Raw genomic sequence first — 19,792 nt, 5'->3', positions numbered from 1 at the left:
ACAGACAATAAAAGGAAAAATAGTCAAAGTAGATTGTATAAAATTAAGAAGCTTCTGAACTGCAACAAAGGAAGCAACTGACAGAATGCAAGAAAATATTTGCAAACTATTAGTAAAAATCTCCAAAATCTCTACTGAGTTCAACAAATTCAACAACAAAATAAACAATTCAGTTCAAGAAATGGGCAATGGACATTTTTCCTGTTACACTAATGGGCAGTTTTAACAAGCATTTTTCCAAGGAAGAAATTCAAATGTCCAACAGACACATGATAAAATGCTCAGGATCACTAGCCATCAGGGAAATGCTAATAGAAACCATGGTGAGATTTCTCCTCACTCTAGTTAGTATGGCTAACATACAGAAACCAAAAATCATTTTGGGGCAGGCACTGTAGCTTAGTGGGTTAAGCCACTACCTGCAGTACTGGCATCCCATAGGAGTGCTGGTTTGAGTCCTGGCTGCTCCACTTTTGATCCAGCTTTCTGCTAATGAGCCTAAGAAAGCAGTGGATGATGGCTCATATGCTTGGATCCCTGTACCTATGTGGCAGACCTGGATGAAGTTCCTGGCTCCTGGCTTCAATCTAGGCCTGCCTTGGCCATTGTGGTCATTTGGGGAATGAACCAGCAGAGATCTCTCTCTCTCTCTCTCTCTCTGTAAACCTGCAATTCAAATAAATAAATAAATCTTTTTTAATCACAGAGTATTTTATTGAACAATTTTAAATATTGTATGAACAGACATCTACAATCGTTGAATTATTTTCACAACAGTCAGTCTGGTGTTAACTTTTTCTGTGAACGTAAGAACATGTACTTGAAAAAAGTATAGGCTTGAGGAAGTGGTGATATGCTAGAGTGGAGATGGCCTGGCTTGCTCCATTGCCCCCACTTTCCCCACAGTTTAAGAACATACAGCACCACCTTATGGTTCAGGAGCATGACAAGCAGGACTCTGTGGTGGCCTATTACTGAATAGTTGCTCAAGAATTGATCTGAGAGGTGGTTGTTGGCAGCCATTGTTTCATCATTATGTATTTCACCAAGGGGGTCATTTATACACCATGCAAACTAGAATGAAGATTGATAATAAAACTTCTGAGTGTTGTAAATTTTTATCAAAATTAATGGGTCAGTTAGAAGCTCTTAAGAAACAGTTGGGGGGAGGGGTGGTGCTGTGCTGCAGCAGATTAAAGCCCTGGCCTACAGTGCTGGCATCCCATATGTGCTCCAGTTCAAGTCCTAGCTGCTCCACTTCTGACCCAGCTCTCTGCTCTGGCCTGGGAAAGCAGCATAAAGATGGCCCAAGTCCTTGGGCCCCTGCACCCATGTGGAAGACCTGGAAGAATCTCCTGGCTCCTGGCTTCAGATCAGCATGGCTCTGGCCATTGCAGCCATTTGGGGAGTGAACTAGCAGATGGCAGAGGCTGACTCTCTCTCTGTTTCTCTGCCTTTCTGTAACTCTGCCTTTCAAATAAATAAATAAATCTTAACAACAACTGTTAGACTGGACTTGGATGGAACTCAATTATCCCAATGAGAGACTTCAATGATGCAGAAGCAAAGAGGTTTATTGTTCTAGCTCAAGCTAGGGTCCACTCCTCTAACTGTCACAGTGGCCTTCTGATGAGGACCCATCCAATTTCCTTTGCAGGGTTTATATAGGGTTTTCAGAGACATTCTATACATTATAGCACCATTCAGCAAATCATCTCATTCTGTGGGAAATTTAAAGAACAACTCTTAAAACTGATTAGTAAATCCAGTGTGGGAATGGACCTAGTAAACATGGTTGGATGGCTTTGGGGTTGATGTTTTTTAAAATGATTGGCTAAAGTATAGGGTCCAAGCCGCTAGGGTGTATGTTCCAAACTGCAGGGTTTTGGGATGTTATCACTCACCTTAACAGCCTGAAAAAATACCTGGAACTTTAGATATTTTCTTGCTATCTACTGATTGGCTGTTTCTAAGGAAGTTTATCACAAGGGGAGTTTATTTTTCTTCTCTCAGGAGCTTTGGGCTTAGGGTTCAGGGCCCAGTCATGCCTGAGTTATAAGATGGAGGCCTAGTCTGAAATAGCTTCGCTTTGATCCAGGCTCAGGTTCTTCACAACAACAAAAAGAAACAGTTGGGTGATAATGAAGCTATTACCCAAGGAGCAGTTGGTTTTGCCCATTTGGGGAATTATGATTTGAAAATGTTTATATATGCAGACAATGAACATTGTGCTGGAGATTTCACAAAAACATGATCAAGTTCTTCTATACTGCAAGTCTTTTAATAGATGTCATAACCGTGTTTGACATAACACTGATGAAAATGTGAAACACAGAAAGTATGCAAGGTGGAAGGCAACATATATACATAATTGCCTAAAGAATGAGGAGACTCCTCAAGCAGGCCCTATTGCAATTGAGGAAGATACTGATGGTGAAGAAAATGAAGATGCTGTAGTAGCATCTCTGCCCATTCAACACACCTCAGCCATCATCATCTTCAGCAGTTGACCCAGGCAGCATGCCATCAGACAGCTATAGTTGAATACAGATTCCTCTGGGTGCACATGCTCTAGCCTACACACCAGCAAAAGTGCCTCATAGCATGGGTGTAACAAAGAATACCATCCAACCTACTCTATAGACTATTCCAGCCATTGATTCTGCATGTTTCAGTACAGTTTCCCAAGGTGATACCCACCTCATCCCTGAGTACGTTGTGAGAGCTCAGAAATATTGCAAATACACTTCCAGTGCTTTGCAATATGAAGATGTAAGCACTGCCTTCAGAATATACAGAAAGACCTCAAGTTACCAATGACTAACAGAGAATGAAGCCTTTGTACAACAGATCCATCTATCTTTGGCATAAATAACTAACTCCATTACTGTCTTCAGCCTATCAAGAGTACAGTTTCAAGAAAGACTTCAGTTGAGTTGAATATGACAATAAAATCTGTGTGTATCAGATTCCTTTTGAAGCATTCATCAGTAGCCTCAACCAATTTTTATTGTCCATTTAATGGCTTCGATATTTTATGGGTACATAGGGCTGATGTTGGCAAGATCCTAAAAACACCCTTTGAACCCTGCTTCAGCAAATGAAAACACAGAAAATATATATTGGAAATAAGATTTATTAATTTACATACATGAAGAGAATTTTTTAAAAGCCATACTATTTGGACAAACAGATCATATTACTTTGCTGTAAAATTCCAAATCTAATAAAAGATTCCAGAATTGTCTAGATTAGAGATTACCTTTTTGTTTTCCTTAAGACTTATAAAAGAAATACAAATGTCCTAAAATGTTAGATTAACCTGAAACAATTATGTTCAAAACACAATTTTTATTCATTAGAGTTTAAAGTTGACAGAAGAAAAAGTCATTCAGTAAAGAGGTAGAAATGCTATCAGACTTAATATTAATAATGTTGGTTTCCCAAATGCTTTTTCTTATACATTGAAGCTTAAGGTGAATTGGTATTTGCTGCATCAGCAGTCTGACTGCATGTCTTAGGGAATGAATAATAGAGATATGTAGAAATGCCTGAAGAATTGGTGCTTTTAAGTTAAGATTCTTCTCAGCTGCTGAGGAGAACATTCCATTGAGTGTATAATTGTGAATGACTCAGAAGATTTATAAGACTTAAGATAGGCCGGCGCCACAGCTCACTAAGCTAATCCTCCACCTTGCGGCGCCGGCACACCGGGTTCTAGTCCCGGTCGGGGCGCCGGATTCTGTCCCGGTTGCCCCTCTTCCAGGCCAGCTCTCCACTGTGGCCAGGGAGTGCAGTGGAGGATGGCCCAAGTCCTTGGGCCCTGCACCTCATGGGAGACCAGGATAAGTACCTGACTCCTGCCATCGGATCAGCGTGGTGCACCGGCCACAGCACGCTGGCCACAGTGGCCATTGGAGGTTGAACCAATGGCAAAGGAAGACCTTTCTCTCTGTCTCTCTCTCTCACTGTCCATTCTGCCTGTCAAAAAATTTAAAAAAGACTTAAGATACTCAGTTGTTAAGTTTATGAATTTTGTGGGAAATTATGGAATTACTGTGTCACCTGAATTTGCTGTGTTAAAAAATAAAGATTCTTTTTAAATAAAGCTTAAAAAAAAGTATAGGCTTGTATAGAACAAGATGTATCTAAACTTCATAAAATGCTGTTATTTTAATATAAAACATACATAAGCATATGTTTTAAGCATAAATAATTGATTATAAAAGCTTGTGTTTCTACTCAAACACACTTGTGAAAAGAAATTACAATTTATCCACAAAATAATTTAGAATTTCCTAACAGTATCAAACTTAAATAATGAAGTAAAACATCCTAAAACATCTTTTATTTGTGTGAATTTAATTACGGTACCTTAAATTAGCATTTTCCATCCCAAAGGTTGTTAAAAGTTTTGAAAGGGGTGGAGCCAAGATGGCGGAATAGTGAGGGTGTGCACTGATAGTCCGAGAAAAGATTAATAAAAGTGGAGTTATGGTAGCCTCAGGAAAAGGATCAGGAAAAAATTGCAGAGGAAACTCTTCTGGATCTAGTGGATGTGACACGGAGGACCTACGGGGAGAGCAAGATCGCCCACTGCATGGAAGCTGAGCGACAGGAGCTGTGGGAGCCGCAGAGTCTGCACACCAGTGCTGGAAGGGGAGGTGAGACAAAAACCTCTTGGTAACCCAAGACATTGGTGGGGAAAGGCAGAAAGAGCCTGCAGAGAACGAGGCCTGAAACCCCACTGGGGAAAGTTCACCAGGCTGACTGGAGGAGAGAAAAAATTGAATAAATAAGGTGCCATTTTACGTATGTAAAGTGGGTACACACCATTTTGCGTATGTAAAGCGGGTAGCCCTCATTAGCCAAGCAGAAAAACCTGACTCTGGTGGGGAGAAATAACAGGAGATTAACACCTGATGAAAGCTAACCAACTGAGACTGTGAAAAATTAAGGGGGGGGCGAGAGAACTCACCAAGTACACAAACTCGGTAACTTGGGCAACCTGGTGAGAGACTGCAGAGAAAATTGAGACCACACTGAGGGCTGCATAAACTCTTTGTGTGGTCCCAGCGGTAAGCAGGCGAATACCCACAGGGGCCAGATTTCATACATCAACTAATCTCAATTCCACTCAGTTGTGTGGAATTACTTCCCAACTGAGTCAAAAGAGAGAGAGAGAGAGAGCCAGCGAGAGAACAATCTGGGTGAATCACCTTTGGCACACCCTTAACCCTGAAGAAGCAAAGAGAGCTCTCTGGCCACACCCATCACAACATCTAAGGATTCATCAAAAGCAGACAGTCCACTTAATCTAGAGTCACAGTATAATGATAAAAAAACACCACACCGAAGAAACCAAAGAATATCTCCAATATGCCAAACAACAAATGCAAAAACCGACGTAACAAGAACAAGGAAGACACTATGACGCCGCCAAATGAAATAGACACCCCAATTCAAGATTATGAAGATGATGAGATAGAAGAAATGCAAGATACGGATTTCAAAATATTATAAGAACATTAAGAAGTTCTCAAAAACAAATTCTTGAACTACAGAAATCTTTAATGGACAAGATAGAAAATCTGTCTCATGGAAATGAAATATTAAAGAGGAATCAAAATGAAATGAAACAACTAGTAGAACATAAAACTGTGATAGTGATGAGAAATCAAAATGAAATGAAGAGCTCAATAGATCAAATGACAAACACATTAGAGAGCCTTAAAAACAGAAGGGGTGAAGCAGAAGAGAGAATATCAGACTTAGAAGACAGAGCACAGGAAAATATACAGTCAAACCAAAGAAGAGGAAATCAAAAATATAAAAAATATTGTTGGGAATCTTCAGGATACTATCAAAAACCCCACATTCGGGTTCTAGGAGTTCCTGAAGGCATGGAGAGAGAGAAAGGATTAGAAGGCCTTTTTAGTGAGATACTAGCAGAGAACTTTCCGGGTCTGGAGAAGGACAGAGACATCCTAGTACAGGAAGCTCATAGAACCCCCAGTAAACATGACCAAAAGAGATCCTCACCATGACACGTTATAATTAAACTCACCACAGTGAAACATAAAGGAAAGATCCTAAAATGTGCAAAAGAGAAACGTCAGATTACTCTCAGAGGATCTCCAATCAGACTCACAGCTGATTTCTCATGAGAAGCCCTACAAGCTAGGAGGGAATGGTGAGCTATAGCCCAGGTGCTAAGAAAGAAAAATTGCCAGCCCAGAATATTATATCCTGCAAAGCTCTCATTTGTGAATGAAGGTGAAATAAAGACTTTTCACAGCAAACAGAAATTGAAAGAATTTGTCACCACTCGTCCAGCCCTGCAAAAGATGCTTAAAGATGTGTTGCACACGGAAACACAGAAACACGGTCATCAATATGAAAGAAGGTAAATGAAGGAAACCTCACAGCAAAAGATCACAGGAAGCTCAGTTCAAAGCATATATTAGAAAATATCTTTGGCAAATGGCAGGGCAAAGTTAGTACCTATCAATAGTCACATTGAATGTTAATTGCCTGAACTGTCCAGGTAAAAGACACCGATTGACTGATTGGGTTAAGAAACAAAACCCATCTATTTGCTGCTTACAAGAAACACATCTTACCAATGAAGATGCATACAGACTAAAAGTCAAAGGCTGGAAAAAGATATACCAGGCCGACAGAAATGAAAAAACAGTGGGCGTAGCCATCTTAATATCAGACAGAATAAACTTTACCACAAAAACTGTTAGGAGAGACAAAGAGGGGCACTATATAATGATTAAGGGTTCAATTCAACAGGAAGATATAACAATTATAAATGTATATGCACCTAATTACAGGGCACCGGTTTATTTAAAAGATTTGTTAAGGGACTTAAAGGGAGACTTAGACCCCAATACAATAGTACTGGGGGACTTCAATACTCCACTCTCAGAAATACACAGATCATCCACAGAAGATCAACAAGGAGACAGTAGATTTAAATGACACTATTGCCCAAATGGACCTAACAGATATATACAGAACTTTTCATCCTACATCTAAAGACTTTACATTCTTCTCAGCAGTGCATGGAACCTTCTCTAGGATTGACCACATACCAGCCAATAAAGCAAGTCTCAGAAAATTTAAAAGAATTAGGGAACCGAGGGAGCCGCAGAGTCTGAGTGCCAGTGCGGGAAGGGGAGTCTATGTGACAAAGAAACCAGCAGGGAGAGGAGAGACACCCAGGGCTCCGAGTCCACACATCAGCACTGGAAGCCGAGGTGAGCTTAGTAACCGGAGACATTGGCGGGGAAACAGCGGAAAGAATTTTAGAGGGAGGCGGGTTTTGAAGCGGGAAAGTCCAACAGACTACAGGAGAGAAGGAAAAATGAATAAATAAATAAACAAATAAAAAGGTGGGGGCATACTGGTACAGACAAGTTCCACTCTCCGCCAACCTTGCAAAGGCGAGCAAGAGACAAAGAGCTTGGATATACATAATAAAAGGGGAGAGTTAAGACTACAATTCAATAGCCTAGGCAACCCAGTGGGAGTCCGCAGGACTCTTTGGGTAGAAGCCAGCGAAGCTAAATACCATCCATTCTGCTCAGCCTTGCAGTATTACTTACCTCCTGAACAAAAATAAAATAAAATAAAATAAAATAAAATAAAATAAAATAAAATAAATGAATAAATAAATAAAGAGAGATTTACCATGCATAACGTGAGGGTGTCACCTTTGCACACCTGTAACCCAGAAGAACCAAGCAGAGCTCTCAGGCCACACCCATCTCAAGCCTCCAAGGCTCCTCCATAAGCAGGCAGTACACTTAACACAGACATAGTATAATAAAAAAAAAAACCTCACAGTGAGGGAAACAGAATTAACCATGCCAAGCAATAAACACAGAAATCGAGGGAACAAGATAAACGATGACATTATGATGCCTCCAAATAAACAAAACACCCCAAGCCAAGATTATGAAGATGATGAGATAGAAGAAATGCAAGATACGGATTTCAAAAAATTTATGATAAGAACATTTAGAAGTTTTCAAAAGCAAATCCTTGAACTACAGAAATCCTTACTGGACAGGATTGAAAATCTCTCTCGTGAAAATGAAATATTAAGGAGGAATCAAAATGAAACGCAGAAACTGGTAGAGCAAGAAAGTGTGATAGTGAAGAGAAATCAAAATGAAATGAAGAGCTCAATAGATCAAATGACAAACACATTGGAGAGCCTTAAAAACAGAATGGGTGAAGCAGAAGAGAGAATATCAGACTTAGAAGACAGAGCACAGGAAAACATACAGTCAAACCAAAGAAAAGAAGAGGAAATTAGGAATCTAAAAAATATTGTTGGGAATCTTCAGGATACTATCAAAAACCCCACATTCGGGTTCTAGGAGTTCCTGAAGGCATGGAGAGAGAGAAAGGATTAGAAGGCCTTTTTAGTGAGATACTAGCAGAGAACTTTCCGGGTCTGGAGAAGGACAGAGACATCCTAGTACAGGAAGTTCATAGAACCCCCAGTAAACATGACCAAAAGAGATCCTCACCACGACACGTGGTAATTAAACTCACCACAGTGAAACATAAAGAAAAGATCCTAAAATGTGCAAAAGAGAAACGTCAGATTACTCTCAGAGGATCTCCAATCAGACTCACAGCAGACTTCTCATCAGAAACACTACAGGCTAGGAGGGAATGGCGAGACATAGCACAGGTGCTAAGAGAGAAAAATTGCCAGCCCAGAATATTATATCCTGCTAAGCTCTCATTTGTGAATGAAGGTTAAATAAAGACCTTTCATAGCAAATAGAAATTGAAAGACTTTGTGGCCACTCGTCCGGCCCTGCAAAAGATACTTAAAGATGTGCTACACTCAGAAACACAGAAACACGGCCATCAATGTGAAAGAAGGGAAAGGAAGAACACCTACCAGTAAAAGAGCATGGGAAGCTCAAAGCATATATTAGAAAATATCTCCGGGAAAATGGCAGGGCAAAGTCACTATGTATCAATAGTCACATTAAACGTGAATGGCCAGAACTGTCTAGTTAAAAGACACAGACTGGCTGACTGGCTTAAGGAACAACACCCAACTATTTGTTGCCCACAAGAAACACATCTCTCTAACAAAGATGCATGCAGACTGAAAGTGAAAGGTTGGAAAAAGATATTCCATGCCAACAGAAACAAAAAAAAAGCAGGTGTAGCCATATTAATATCAGACAAAATAAACTTTAATACAAAAACTGTTAAGAGAGACAAAGAGGGGCACTATATAATGATTAAGGGTTCAATTCAACAGGAAAGTATAACAAATGTAAATGTATATGCACCTAATTACAGGGCACCGGTCTATTTAAAAGATATGTTAAGGGACTTAGAGGGAGACTTAGATTCCAATACAATAGTACTGGGGGACTTCAATAGTCCACTCTCAGAAATAGATAGATCATCCACACAGAAGATCAACAAGGAAACAGCAGATTTAATCGACACTATTGCCCAAATGGATCTAACAGAAATCTACAGAACTTTCAACCCTACATCTAAAGACTTTACATTCTTCTCAGCAGTGCATGGAACCTTCTCTAGGATTGATCACATACTAGGTCATAAAGCAAGTCTCAGCAAATTTAAAAGAATTAGAATCATACCATGTAGCTTCTCAGACCACAGCAGAATGAAGTTGGAAATTAGCAACTCAGGAAACCCCAGAAAGTATGCAAACACATGGAGACTGAACAACATGCTCCTGAATGAACACTGGGTCACTCAAGAAATCAAAAGAGAAATCAGAAACTTTCTTGAAGTAAATGAGGATAACAACACAACATATCAAAACTTGTGGGATATGGCAAAAGTAGTATTGAGAGGCAAGTTTATAGCAATAGGGGCCTATATCAAGAAATTGGAAAGGCACCAAATAAATGAGCTTTCAGCGCATCTCAAGGACCTAGAAAATTTGCAGCAAACCAGACCCAAATCTAGTAGGAGAAGAGAAATAATTAAAATCAGAGAAGAAATTAACAGGATTGAATTCAAAAAAAAACATTACAAAAAATCAGCCAAGCGAAGAGCTGGTTTTTTGAAAAAATAAACAAAATTGACAACCCATTGGCCCAACTAACTAAAAAAAGAAGAGAAAAGACCCAAATCAATAAAATCAGAGATGAAAAAGGAAACATAACAACAGACACCACAGAAATAAAAAGAATCATCAGAAATTACTACAAGGACTTGTATGCCAGCAAACAAGAAATCTATCAGAAATGGATAGATTGCTGGACCCATGCAATCTACCTAAATTGAACCATGAAGACATAGAAAACCTAAATAGACCCATAACTGAAACAGAAATTGAAACAGTAATAAAGGCCCTCCCAACAAAGAAAAGCCCAGGACCAGATGGATTCACTGCTGAATTCTACCAGACATTTAAAGAAAAACTAATCCCATTTCTTCTCAAACTATTCAGAACAATCGAAAAAGATGAAATCCTCCCAAATTCTTTCTATGAAACCAGCATCACCTTAATCCCTAAGCCAGAGAAAGATGCAGCACTGAAAGAAAATTATAGACCAATATCCCTGATGAACATAGACACAAAAATTCTCAATAAAATTCTCGCCAATAGAATACAACAACACATCAGGAAAATCATCCACCCAGACCAAGTGGGTTTATCCCTGGTATGCAGGGATGGTTCAACATTCGCAAATCAATCAATGTGATTCACCACATTAACAGACTGCAGAAGAAAAACCATATGATTATCTCAATTGATGCAGAGAAAGCATTCGATAAAATTCAACACCCTTTCATGAAGAAAACTCTAAGCAAACTGGGTTTGGAAGGAACATTCCTCAATATAATCAAAGCAATTTATGAAAAGCCCACAGCCAGCATCCTATTGAATGGGGAAAAGTTGGAAGCATTTCCACTGAGATCTGGCACCAGACAGGGATGCCCACTCTCACCACTTCTATTTAACATAGTTCTGGAAGTTTTAGCCAGAGCCATCAGACAAGAAAAAGAAATTAAAGGAATACAAATTGAGAAGCAAGAAGTCAAACTATCCCTCTTTGCAGACGATACGATTCTTTATTTAGGGGATCCAAAGAACTCTACTAAGAGACTATTGGAACTCATAGAAGAGTTTGGCAAAGTAGCAGGATATAAAATCAATGCACAAAAATCAACAGCCTTTGTATACACAGGCAATGCCATGGCTGAGAAAGAACTGCTAAGATCAATCCCATTCACAATAGCTACAAAAACAATCAAATACCTTGGAATAAACTTAACCAAGGACGTTAAAGATCTCTACGATGAGAATTACAAAACCTTAAAGAAAGAAATAGAAGAGGATACCAAGAAATGGAAAAATCTTCCATGCTCATGGATTGGAAGAATCAACATCATCAAAATGTCCATTCTCCGAAAAGCAATTTATAGATTCAATGCAATCCCAATCAAGATACCGAAGACCTTCTTCTCAGAATGGAAAAAATGGTGCTGAAATTCATATGGAGGCACAAGAGACCTCGAATAGCTAAAGCAATCTTGTACAACAAAAACAAAGCCAGAGGCATCACAATACCAGATTTCAGGACATACTACAGGGTAGTTGTAATCAAAACAGCATGGTACTGGTACAGAAACAGATGGATAGACCAATGGAACAGAATTGAAACACTAGAAATCAATCCAAACATCTACAGCCAACTTATATTTGATCAAGGATCTAAAACCAATTCCTGGAGTAAGGACATTCTATTCAATAAATGGTGCTGGGAAAACTGGATTTCCACGTGCACAAGCATGAAGCAAGACCCCTACCTTACACCTTACACAAAAATCCACTCAACGTGGATTAAAGACCTAAATCTATGACCTGACACCATCAAGTTACTAGAGAACATTGGAGAAACCCTTCAAGATATTGTCACAGGCAAAGAATTTCTGGAAAAGACCCGGGAGGCACAGGCAGTCAAAGCCAAAATCAACTATTGGGATTGCATCAAATTGAGAAGTTTCTGTACTGCAAAAGAAACAGTCAGGAGAGTGAAGAGACAACCGACAGAATGGGAAAAAATATTTGCAAACTATGCAACAGATAAAGGGTTAATAACCAGAATCGGGCCAGCGCCGCGGCTAACTAGGCTAATCCTCTGCCTAGCAGCGCCGGCACACTGGGTTCTAGTCCCGGTTGGGGTGCCGGATTCTGTCCCGGTTGCCCCTCTTCCAGGCCAGCCCTCTGCTGTGGCCAGGGAGTGCAGTGGAGGATGGCCCAGGTGCTTGGGCCCTGCACCCCATGGGAGACCAGGAAAAGCACCTGGCTCCTGGCTCCTGCCATCGGATCAGTGTGGTGTGCCAGCCGCAGCGCGCCGGCCGGGGCGGCCATTGCAGGGTGAACCAATGGTAAAGGAAGACCTTTCTCTCTGTCTCTCTCTCTCACTGTCCACTCTGCCTGTCAAAAAAAAATAATAACCAGAATCTACAAAGAGATCAAGAAACTCCACAAAAAACAAAACAAACAACCCACTTAAGAGATGGGCCAAGGACCTCAATGGACATTTTTCAAAAGAGGAAATCCAAATGGCCAACAGACACATGAAAAAATGTTCAAGATCACTAGAAATCAGGGAAATGCAAATCAAAACCACAATGAGGTTTCACCTCACCCCGGTTAGAATGGCTCACATACAAAAATCTACCAACAACAGATGATGAAGAGGATGTGGGGGAAAAGGGACACTAACCCACTGTTGGTGGGAATGCAAACTGGTAAAGCCACTATGGAAGTCAGTCTGGAGATTCCTCAGAAACCTGAATATAACCCTACCGTTCGACCCAGCCATCCCACTCCTTGGGATTTACCCAAAGGAATTTAAATTGGCAAACAAAGAAGCTGTCTGCATCTTAATGTATATTGCAGCTCAATTCACAATAGCCAAGACCTGGAACCAACCTAAATGCCCATCAACGGTAGACTGGATAAATAAATTATGGGATATGTACTCTTTAGAATACTATACCGCAGTAAGAAACAACGAAATCCAGTCATTTGCAACAAAATGGAGGAATCTGGAACACATCATGCTGAGTGAAATAAGCCAGTCCCAAAGGGCCAAATACCATATGTTCTCCCTGATCGGTGACAACTGACTGAACACCAAAAAGGAAACCTGTTGAAGTGAAATGGACACTATGAGAAATGGTGACTTGATCAGCATAGCCTGTTAATGAACAATTAATACATTATCCCTCTTAGTACTTTTTTTGTCTGCTCTACTTAATATGACTGCTTTAATTCTTTAATAATACACAGTTATTCTTAAGTGTTGAAATTTAACTGAAATGTGATCCCTGTTGAACATAAGAGTGGGAATAAGAGAGGGAAGAGATGTATAATTTGGGACATGCTCAGGCTGACTTGCCCCAAATGGTAGAGTTAGAAACATACCAGGGGACTCCAATTCAATCCCATCAAGGTGGCATGTACCAATGCCATCTCACTAGTCCAGTGATCAATTTCAGTTCACAATTGATCATAATGAAAGGACTAAGAGTCAAAGGGAGCACATAAACAAGTCTAGTACCTGCTAATACTAACCGATAGAATAAATAAAGGGGAGAGTGATCCAACATGGGAAGCGAGATACTCAGCAGACTCAAAAGCCCATGAGAGTATTTCAGGCATGGAAAGCCAAAACACTCAGGCAAAAAAAAAAAAAAAAAAAAAAAAAAAAAAAAAAAAAAAACACAAAACAAACAAAAAAAACACCTAAATGAAAGATCTCTGTGAGTGAGATCCCAGTGGAAGGAACAGGTCTTCAAAGAAGGAGGTACCTTTCTCTGAAAGGAGGAGAGAACCTCCACTATGACTATGACCTTGTCTAAACAAGATAAGAGTCGGAGAACTCAAGGGGCTTCCATAGCCGGAAACTCATGACTGGAGCATGGGGAGATTACTGAGGCCATAAACAAGAGTGTCAATTTGTAAAGTCAACAACAGGAGTCACTGTGCACTTACTCCTCATGTAGGATCTCTGTCCTTAGCGTGCTGTACTTGAGACTTAATGCTATAATGAGTACTCAAACAGTATATTTCACTTTGTGTTTCTATGGGGGTGCAAACTGTTGAAAGCTTTACTTAATGTATACTAAACTGATCTTCTGTAAAAAAAAAAAAAGAAGAAATATCAATTCCCAACTTGACTCTCACTGGGATAAAACATGACAATAGTTCTGATCTGATTTCATCATCATTTAAAAAATCAGCTATTATTTTTCACTTTATGTTTCTGTGTGGGAGCAAACTGTTGAAATCTTTACTTAATGTATGCTAAACTGATCTTCTGTATATAAAGAGAATCAAAAATGAATCTTGATGTGAATGGCAGGGGAGAGGGAGTGGGAGAAGGGACGGATGCGGGTGGGAGGGAAGTTATGGGGGGGAAGCCATTGTAATTCATAAGCTGTACTTTGGAAATTTATATTCATTAAATAAAAGTTAAAAAAAGAAAATTGATAAAGCGTAAATTTAAGTTCAAAAAAAAAAAAGAATTAGAATCATACGAGGCAGCTTCTCAGACCATAGGGGAAAGAAGTTGTAAATTAGCAACTCAGGAATCCCTAGAGCATACACAAACACATGGAGATTGAACAACATGCTCCTGAATGAACAATGGGTCATAGAAGAAATTAAAAGAGAAATCAAAAATTTTCTGGAAGTAAATGAGTATAACAGCACAACATACCAAAACTTATGGGATACAGCAAAAGCTGTGTCAGCAGGAAAGTTTATATCAATAGGTGCCTACATCAAAAATTAGAAAGGCACCAAATAGAGGAGCTTTCAATTCACCTCAAGGATCTAGAAAATCTATAGCAAACCAGACCAAATCTAGTAGGAGAAGATAAATAATTAAAATCAGAGAAGAAATCAACAGGATTGGATCCAAAAAAACATTACAAAAAATCAGCCAAACGAGGAGCTGGTTTTTTTGAAAAAATAAACAAAATTGACACCCCATTAGCCCAACTGACTAAAAAAAGAAGAGAAAAGACCCAAATCAATAAAATCAGAGATGAAAAAGGAAACGTAACAACAGACACCACAGAAATAAAAAGAATCATCAGATATTACTACAAGGACTTGTATGCCAGCAAACAGGGAAACCTATCGGAAATGGATAGATTCCTGGACACATGCAACCTACCTACATTGAACCAGGAAGACATAGAAAACCTAAACAGACCCATAACTGAGACAGAAATTGAAACAGTAATAAAGGCCCTCCCAACAAAGAAAAACCCAGGACCAGATGGATTCACTGCTGAATTCTACCAGACATTTAAAGAAGAACTAATCCCATTTCTTCTCTAACTATTCAGAACAATTGAAGAAGAGGGAATCCTCCCAAATTCTTTCTATGAAGCCAGCAACACCTTAATTCCTAAGCCAGAGAAAGATGCAGCATTGAAAGAGAATGACAGACCAATATCCCTGATGAACATAGACACAAAAATACTCAATAAAATACTGGCCAATGGAATGGAACAACACATCAGAAAGATCATCCACCCAGACCAAGTGGGATTTATCCCTGGTATGCAGGGATGGTTCAAGGTGCACAAAACAATCAATGTGATACACCACACTAACAGACTGCAGAAGACAAACCATATGATTTTCTCAATAGATGCAGAGAAAGCATTTGATAAAATACAACACCCTTTCATGATGAAAACTCTAAGCAAACTGGGTTTGGAAGGAACATTCCTCAATACAATCAAAGAAATTTATGGAAAACCCATGACCAGCATCCTATTGAATGGGGAAAAGTTGGAAACATTTCCACTGAGATCTGGTACCAGACAGGGATGCCCACTCTCACCACTGTATTCAACATAGCTCTGGAAGTTCTAGCCAGAGTTATTAGGCAAGAAAAAGAAATTAAAGGGATACAAATTGGGAAGGAAGAACTCAAACTATCCCTCTTTGCAGATAATATGATTCTTTATTTAGGGGACCCAAAGAACTCTACTAAGAGATTATTGGAACTCATAGAAGAGTTTGGCAAAGTAGCAGGAGATAAAATCAATGCACAAAAATCAACAGCCTTTGTATACACAGGCAATGCCATGGCTGAGAAAGAACTGCTAAGATCAATCCCATTCACAATAGCTACAAAAACAATCAAATACCTTGGAGTAAACTTAACCAAGGACGTTAAAGATCTCTATGATGAAAATTACAAAACCTTAAAGAAAGAAATAGAAGAGGATACCAAGAAATGGAAAAATCTTCCATGCTCATGGATTGGAAGAATCAATATCATCAAAATGTCCATTCTCCCAAAAGCAATTTGTACATTCAATGCAATACCAATCAAGATACCGAAGACCTTCTTCTCAGAATGGAAAAAATGATGCTGAAATTCATATGGAGACACAGGAGGCCTCAAATAGCTAAAGCAATCTTGTACAACAAAAACAAAGCTGGAGGCATCAAAATACCAGATTTCAGGACATACTACAGGGCAGTTGTAATCAAAACAGCATGGTACTGGTACAGAAACAGATGGATAGACCAATGGAACAGAATTGAAACACTAGAAATCAATCCAAACATCTACAGACAACTCATATTTGATCAAGGATCCAAAACCAATTCCCGGAGTAAGGACAGTCTATTCAATAAATGGTACTGGGAAAATTGGATTTCCATGTGCAGAAGCATGAAGCAAGACCCCTATCTTTCACCTTACACAAAAATTCACTCAATATGGATTAAATACATAAATCTATGACCTGACACCATCAAATTATTAGAGAGCATTGGAAAAACCCTGCAAGATATAGGAACCGGCAATGACTTCTTGGAAAACACCCCAGAAGCACAGGCAGTCAAAGCCAAAATTAACATTTGGGATTGCATCAAATAGAGAAGTTTCTGTACTGCAAAAGAAACAGTCAGGAAAGTCAAGAGGCAACCAACAGAATGGGAAAAAATATTTCCAAACTATGCAACAGATAAAGGATTAATAACCAGAATCTACAAAGAGATCAAGAAACTCCACAACATCAAAACAAACAACCCACTTAAGAGATAGGCCAAGGACCTCAATAGACATTTTTCAAAAGAGGAAATCCAAATGGCCAACACACACATGAAAAAATGTTCAAGGTCACTAGCAATCAGGGAAATACAAATCAAAACCACAATGAGGTTTCACCTCACCCCGGTTAGAATGGCTCACATTCAGAAATCTACCAACAACAGATGCTGGTAAGGATGTGGGGAAAAGGGACACTAACCCACTGTTGGTGGGAATGCAAACTGGTCAAGCCACTATGGAAGTCAGTCTGGAGATTCCTCAGAAACCTGAATATAATCCTACCATACATCCCTGCCATCCCACCACTTGGAATTTACCCAAAGGAAATGAAATTGGCAAACAAAAAAACGGTCTGCACATTAATGTTTATTGCAGCTCAATTCACACTAACTAAGACCTGGAATCAACCTAAATGCCCATCAACAGTAGACTGGATAAAGAAATTATGGGACATGTACTCTATAGAATGCTATACAGCAGTAGAAAACAATGAAATCTGGTCATTTGCAACAAAATGGAGGAACCTGGAAAACATCATGCTGAGTGAAATAAGCCAGTCTCAAAGGGACAAATATCATATATTCTCCCTGATTGGTGACAACTAACCGAGCACCAAAAAGGAAACTGTTAAAGTGAAATGGACACTATGAGAAAAAATGACTTGATCAGCCCTTGCCCTGACTGTTGATGAGCAACTTAATACTTTATCCCTTTTAGTATTTTTTTGGTTGTTCTACTTAATACTATTGGTTGAATTCTGTATAATACACAATTATTCTTAGGTTTTTAAATTTAACTAAAAGTGATCCCTATTAAATATAAACATGGGAAGTGAAGAGAATATACAATTTGGGACATGCTCAATCCCAAATTGCCTTCCCCAAATGGTAGAATTAGAAACATACCAGGGGATTCCAATTCAATCCCATCAAGGTGGCATGTACCAATGCCATCTCACTAGTCCCAGTGATCAATTTCTGTTCACAATTGATCATAATGATAGGACTAAGAGCCAAAGGGATCATGTAAACAAGACTAGTGTCTGCAAATACTATAGATAGAATAAAAAAAAGGGAGAGAATTATCCAAAATTGGAAGCAGGATACACAGCAGACTCATAGAATGGCAGATGTCCTAAACAGCACTCTGGCCTCAGAATCAGCCCTTAAGGTATGTGGATCCAGCTGAAAAGCCCATGAGAGTATTACAGGCATGGAAAGCCAAGATGCTCTGAAAAAAAAAAAAAACACACCTAAATGAAAGGTCTCCGCGAGTGAGATCCTAGTGGAAAGAATGGGCCATCAAAGAAGGAAGTACCTTTCTCTGAAAGGAGGAGAGAACTTCCACTTTGACTATGATCTTGTCTAAATATGATGAGCATCAGCGAACTCAAAATGCTTCCATAGCCTTGGCAACTCATGACAAGAGCCTAGGGTGATTACTGATGCCATAAACAAGAGTGTCAATTTGTTAAGTCAACATCAGGAGTCACTGTGTGCTTACTCCTCATGTAGGATCTCTGTCCTTAATGTGCTGTACAATGTGAATTAATGCTATAACTAGTACTCAAACAGTATTTTTTACTTTGTGTATCTGTGTGGGTGCAAACTGTTGAAATCTTTACTTAATGTATACTAAACTGATCTTCTGTATATAAAGAGAATTGATAATGAATCTTGATGTGAATGGAATGGGAGAGGGAGCAGGAGACAGGAGGGTTGCTGGTGGGAGGGAAGTTATGGGGTTGGGGGAAGCCATTGTAATCCAAAAGCTGTACTTTGGAAATTTATATTCAATAAATAAAAGTTTAAAAAAGTCCAAAAAAAAGGAGTCTATCCAATATCTCTGGCTCTCCTCACATTCTAAGGACAGACTTTGCAGAACTTCCAGCTGCCTCTTCCAGAAAGGTTAATCAATAAATAAATTGTTAATAAAGAGAAAAAGGAAGTAACCTTTTTTTGTATTTCTGGATAGGATTCTTGTCTTTGAATCAATATCTCATTATTTTTATTCTTTTTTCCTCCTGTTTAATTGGGGTAGGAATAGGCAAAACATGCATGAAAGAAGGGGGGGAAAAGCTTAAAGTACTAGATTGTAAAGTAGGAACAAATGGACAGGAAGGCTGGAGGTGAAGGAGTAAAGACTAGGTTAGGGGAAAAAAGCCAGCTTATTAAATCCTTAAATAGAGAAAGAAGAAAGGAGGAGGAAATTAAGAAGTATGGTTATGTTCTTCTGGAATTACATTCTTATGCAATCTGTTCTCTTTGTATTAATAAAAATAAAAATGTTTAACCACTGATAATTTATTTATTTCCTGAATCACTACTGCCTCATTCCAACACTCTCTAAAAACAGAATCCAAAGCAGGCATAGGTTGCAGGGTGGGGCACAGTGCAAGTGGCAGTGACAGACCTATTTCTCTAATATCAACTTCTGCACCACAACTTCTAATCCAGCAAAGTTCTACACATCACCCAGAATCAATTTCAGAAAATAAACCACTTAGGGCAAAAGCTCAGAGAATATCAATGTTCCCATTATCCTTTGCCTATGAAGTACTCATAAAAATTATCATGCTGTTAAAGAAAATGAGATTATGGCCAATCTATGTATAAAGAACACAGGGATGCAAAGTCAGGAGGCAGTTTGGTGTTTTATGAGCA

General features: G+C 39.1%; 1 protein-coding gene and 1 pseudogene across 4 annotated transcripts in view; one reads left to right on the top strand and one right to left on the bottom strand.

Annotated features, from left to right (window-relative positions):
• Positions 1-19,792, bottom strand: part of LOC149125256 (zinc finger protein 717-like) — a 70,760-nt gene that overhangs the window by 40,525 nt on the left and 10,443 nt on the right. The gene's annotated exons all lie outside the window — the stretch shown is intronic.
• On the top strand, positions 944-2,834 carry LOC100340944 (vacuolar protein sorting-associated protein VTA1 homolog; annotated as a pseudogene).

Source organism: Oryctolagus cuniculus, chromosome 7 (genome assembly GCF_051225735.1).
Source record: "Oryctolagus cuniculus isolate XC-2025 breed Fujian yellow rabbit chromosome 7, ASM5122573v1, whole genome shotgun sequence".
Taxonomy (NCBI): domain Eukaryota; kingdom Metazoa; phylum Chordata; class Mammalia; order Lagomorpha; family Leporidae; genus Oryctolagus; species Oryctolagus cuniculus.
The sequence above is the reverse complement of the archived record's forward strand: the minus strand, read 5'-3'. Positions and strand labels throughout refer to the sequence as shown.